Below are 6,000 nucleotides of genomic sequence, written 5' to 3'. Positions count from 1 at the left end.
TTGAATTCTACATGAGTAATTGTGTTCATCAACTAAGATTGGGGATCTTAGCATAAATCCTCTGAACTGTAATCGTTAATCCCGTGTGAGCGAGGAAGTCGTGTATAATTATTATACGGGTTGACAACCCCACTCGTAATTGCTAGCTACAATCAAATTTAAGCGAGTGATGAACTATCCTTTTATTTTTATTTTTTCCGATGTCGATCTAGCGTATGGAAACTACTGCAAGGTGTAATCCTCTTACTACCGCAAGGTGTGATCCTTGCACTATTCCGCAAGTTGTGATCCTTGTACTACAACAATGTGTGATCCTTGTAACGACCACAATGTGTGATCCTTATCACTACCACAAGGTGTGATCCTCATAATAATAATAAGAGGTATAAAACTAAGTCATACAGTCGCAGCTACAAACTCATGGTAACATAACTTTAGAAGCATTATACTTTGTCGATATACAAGTATGAATGTTAAGTATACGCTTCCCAAAGACTTATACTCTAAGTATAAGAATCTAGTAGGTATATTAGTTGTATATTAAGTAGACCACTATACCTATTATACTTACTCGCATAGGATTGAAATAGATTTATACGTAGCGGTTTTACTCGTACAGAATTGAAATAAGATTTATACGTAGCAACCTTAGTTTGTATGGGATTACAAACAGTTATATGAGACTTATAGGTATACTACTTATTTGGTAAGTAAACCATTATACCTAGGATATATATATATATATATATATATATATATATATATATATATATATATATATATATTGTTGGAGAGTCAAAAAGATACTTTCAAAACTATACTTTTGAGTTGAGAAAAAAGTACTATTTCTATTTAGAGTCTAAACCTGTGAACCCACCAACCTTATGTTGACGTATTTTAAAATGCATGTGTTTTCAGGAAGTTGATAACTATGATACAAGAAATGACGTTACACTGACCAGTGTTTCCGCCGACGGCCGGGGTGTGACAAATTGGTATCAGAGCTATTAACTATAGTGAATTAGTACTTTCTTAGGAAAGCATGACTATAGTTTAGGGGCTTACTCTTTTTGGTTTTGGTATATCCCTTAACCTACAAATAAAAAGTATTATTAATTATACTACTTGAGGACTACATATGGGAGTGGTGATTGGGTTGCTGGATTTCAGAACGACTATATGCTAAAACGATCCAGCCCTCCGACTGTCTTGACTGGTCGGTGCCTTATCAGCTAGCCCTGAAGTAACAAACAATAATTAATAGAGCATGAATATAATAAATAATAAATATAGAGTCATATATGAAGACTCGGACCCGTGATGATAATACACCTAAATACCCGGAATGCTTTTGATCTCAAGGATTTAGATCAGATATTCTAACTAAAGTTTATGTGTGCATAGATCCTATTACAACTAAGTATAGGTGTACAACTATATTTTACTATGATCAGATCATATGAACTATTTAAATTCGGAGTAATATTTGATAGACTAAGCACTTGGCGATCCAAAATGTATAAGAACTAAACAAAAATGCCTAGAAGAAGTAGCGCTCATCTAAACCTTAACCAACGACCAGAACCACAACTACGACAACAACCGCAACCACCACCATGAAAAACAAACCCTCCAATAAGTTCAACAGAACTTGAAGAAATTATAGCTTAGAGAATCGTTCCAGCTCTAGCTAACGTCACAACAGGAAGAGTTTGAAATGGAGGCAATGTAGGGACCACTAGAATGTGTACCTACAAGGATTTTATGAATTGCAAACCTAAGAGCTTCCATGGAACGGACGAGGTTGTTAACTTGACCCGGTGGATTGAAAAGGCATAATCAGTATTTCAAATAAGCTTCTGTCCGAACAAATGTAAGGTATGATTTTCTGTGTGTACCTTTGCTGGTGCAGCATTAACATGGTGGAACAATCATGTTAATACAATGGGAATTAATGCTGCAAATTCCATGCAATAGGAAGAGCTGAAGAGGATGCTAGTAGAGGAGTATTGTCCAAGAGAGAAAATACAAAATTTGGAACAAGAGCTGTGGAACCTAACAATGAAGGGTTCCAAGATAAATGCTTATACCGCTGGATTCAATGATCTTACGGTGATGTGTCCAACACTAGTAACCCCAGAGTACAAGAAGATCGAGCGATATATATGGGGTCTAGCATCACAAATCAAAGGAATGGTGATCGCATCAAAGCCTAAAACATATGACGGTGCAAAGCGTATAGCTCATCAGCTAACCAACATAGAAATCCAAGTGGGATTTATAGCTGAGTCTCCCGAATCTGGAACAAACAAGCGCAAATTTAATGGGAAGAATCCTATACAATCATCTGAGGAGAGACAAAATGTGGCAACTAATTATGCAGCCACAACAACAATACATGTACAAACAAGGAAGTATGCTGGAACATTCCCATGGTTCACTCAGTGCAACCGTCATCACCTAGGTAACTGTTCATGGTGCAGTCAATGCAACCATCAGCGCGTAACTGACTGTTATATTTACATGAAGTGCAAAGAGAAGGGACACACTGCCAATTACTGCAGGAGCACAACATATACAACAGAAAATCAAGGAACAAACACTGAAACAGGCTATAACGGGGGACGAGCACGTTTTGAGTATGGTGAAATTGTACATATCAAGAAAGAATGTCCAAAGCGAAGGAGTCAAGGAAGTTAGGTTGTGGTAGGGAATTCGTAATAGGAAGCAAGGAAGCTATCCAGGACCCTGTAGTGGATTCTGGCACAAAATAAATTTCGAGACAAAACTTACTTCAATGGTGGGAGAATGTAACATGTGACAACCCGAAGTTCGTTCCGTTATTGTAACCCGTTCCGTCAATAAAAATTCGTCGTTTTCGAATTATTTCCGTTTACGTTATTAAGTTAAGTCATAAATTTTGAGACTTCTAGTATGACTTAATGGGTGTCCAAACACATTAGAAACTCATTATAACGCCCCAATTTAATAATTGGAAAATTTTTAGTTTCGACCATATCGGGTTGCGGCAACTTAATCGGGTGCGACCAAAAGCCTCGTTTGACGTCAGTATCGGGTAGAATTCCACCGTGTCCCAAACATGAACCATATATAAAGTTCAAAAGACTTCATTTTGAAGCTTTTGCACCCTCTCTCACTACTCTCTCTCTCTCTACAAACTAAATTCTTGGTCCAAAATCATCAAATTCAAGCTCCAAATCATCAAGGTAACTATCCTAACTCATAGTATAACCTCTTCAACCTTCAAATTCGTGTTTAATCTATGAAATAGGACCATTAACATGAGTTTACGGCCCTAGAACAGTCCTAGGCCGTGAACTCACATAAAATGGGTTTTGTAGCCCAAAAACCCTCCCAAATCACTTTTGGAGCTTGGAAATGACTTAAGGACTTATTGGAATGGACTTGGAACACCTTGAACTCGTCATTTAGGGAGTAAACATGAGTTTACGGCCCAAGATCATTCTTGGACCGTAAACACCATTTCATGGGCAGTAAACTCCTTTTAAGGTGTTAAGATGCCACTTAAACACCTCCTAAGCCTTGGAATAATGTCTAGAAGCAACCACAAACGAGTTACGGGCCTTAAACTTGATGAAAACCAACGCCATAGGAGCTTACGGCCGTAAACCCCCCCAAGGATAGGTTCTTGGGCCGTAAACTCCTATACCTTAGTCAAATGATGCCGTAAATCCATTCCATGGCTTGTAAAATGAGTTTGAATCACATGTGATTGATCTAGGACCATCAAATCATGAAAAGAAAGGGTATATAGGAGCTTACAGCCGTAAACTCCATTTGGTATTTCCTTTGGTGGTTTAATCCTTCCCTATGCCCTAGATTTAATCCTAGCAACATTCCCTTAGTGATGTTTGACCCTTGAACACCCTAGAATGCATCACCCATGAGTTCACGGCCATGAACTCATGTGGGTGTGGTCTTAGGGCCAAAAAATCCCTAAGGAGTTTACTCTTGAAGAGCAAACTCATTATCTATGCCCTATACGTCCGTAGATATCACCCGGGTCACTCCAAACACTTGATTTGAAGTGTTTTCGCATCTTGGAGTGTATAATCATATCTAATTAGTAATTTAAAGTCTAATTAGATACATTTGTGTATCATTTCATATTACATAGGAACCTGGCGCATTCTCAATCCCCAAGCCGACGTTTAGCATCCAAACCGACACGTTTTCCCGTCTGGTGAGTTCATACCCCTACGCATTTTTCTGTGTTTTTCATTGTTTTCAGGGGGGAATACAAGCAAATTATAAATGTTTTCGAAACTTAAAAACTGATGTAATTCAATAAATATATGGAAAACTTTTAGACATCTTTACCCCTTATGTATTATGCGGAGCATAAGGGATGTTTTATCGAATATAACTATGTGGATTTCAGTTACAGTAAAGGAAACAATCAAACTAATCAAATTATTATGGGAATAATTTGGGGATCTTCAATTCTCGTTTTATGAGTTCGGATTTCATGCAATGTTAATAGATAAACTATGTCTGATTCAGTTTATCTCTGTCTAAAGTATAGTTTTATGCCAGATAGTTTCTCTGTATTCAATCGTTTATAGTTTATTATGTTTCAAAAAGATTATGATATTCGATAACGACCGAGTACACCATGAATAATTTAATACTAGCTTGTGAGATTAGTCTTCATTATACCCTTTGGGTTATCAGTAAATCCTCCTCGGAAGTATAACTAGAGTCTCCTGGAGGGAGAGCGCGGAATTTGTGAATAGATCTATTCGGGACTGACAATCCCACACCTTAACTGCTAGCTACAGTTAGGCGGGCACGCCTGGGGTGACAAATTCTGGATATTGTTCGTCGCCTGAAGAACGTCAAGGAGGTCTCGGGTATCATTAGCATGGTTATACGACTCACAATACGTATTAAAATATAGTTTATCCATGGATTTTATATCTATCCTTGATCTATAGTTTTATATCTACTGTGGTACGGGATGGTATTCCCATGGTTTTCAAACTATAGTTTTCGTGTATTAAAACTACCTACTGTGATACGGGATTGTATTCCCATGGTTTTTATTTTATAGTTTTGTGTATTAAAACTACCTACTGAGATATAGGATGGTATTCCCGTGGTTTTAAATCTGTAGTTTTACGTATTAAACTATCTACTATTGTACCGAACAGAATTCAGAAGTCTTAACTAAACTGTCTTTATAAGAAAATATGGGATTTTCTTGGATAAAAAATTTTCAGAAAAACTAAAGGAAACATGATCTTTTTACATAAACAAACCGCTTATGAACTCACCAGCTTTATGCTGATTTTCAAACTGCTTGTATTCTCAGGTCCGCATTAGACAGGTACCCAATGATCCTTTTTGGCGAAGACGGAGTACGTAGAAGACACGTCTTTACTTTTGTTCATATATACATATGTATAACACTTGTAACACTTTGTTTTCTAATAATTGTAAATTTTCATATGTAATGTAATGGTTGTTTACTTTGCTTACTATGTACATTGGTTGTGATACTCAACATGAAGTCACCTCTGCCTCAGAACGTTTCCGCCTTCGGTTTCGGGGTGTGACATAACACCCGTCAAAATTAGGTCAATAACAATCACATATGATTATACCAATCATGTAATATGGTTTTGTTAAACTAGTAATGTGATAAACTTACTATGTAGTTCATGATAAATTATAATATAAATATGAACTTTCATACATATTTTATGATACAACTCAAAGTATACGTCCATACGATTCCAAAAATATAGAGAACGTCTAAATCTGACCTCGCATGAAGAAGTTATGATAAACTCTAACACTATAAAATCTCTATAACAAGATGAATTTAAAATAGACTTAGAATTATCTATTAGAGTCTAAAGTAGAGTTGCAGTACTCCTAAATAACTACGCGCGAATATAAAGAACGTCAAAAATGAAGTTTGTATGCAAAAGTTATGACCTTCCGAAGATACAG

This window comes from Lactuca sativa, chromosome 5, assembly GCF_002870075.4.
Source record: "Lactuca sativa cultivar Salinas chromosome 5, Lsat_Salinas_v11, whole genome shotgun sequence".
Taxonomy (NCBI): Eukaryota; Viridiplantae; Streptophyta; class Magnoliopsida; order Asterales; family Asteraceae; genus Lactuca; species Lactuca sativa.
This window is presented reverse-complemented; position numbering follows the sequence as displayed.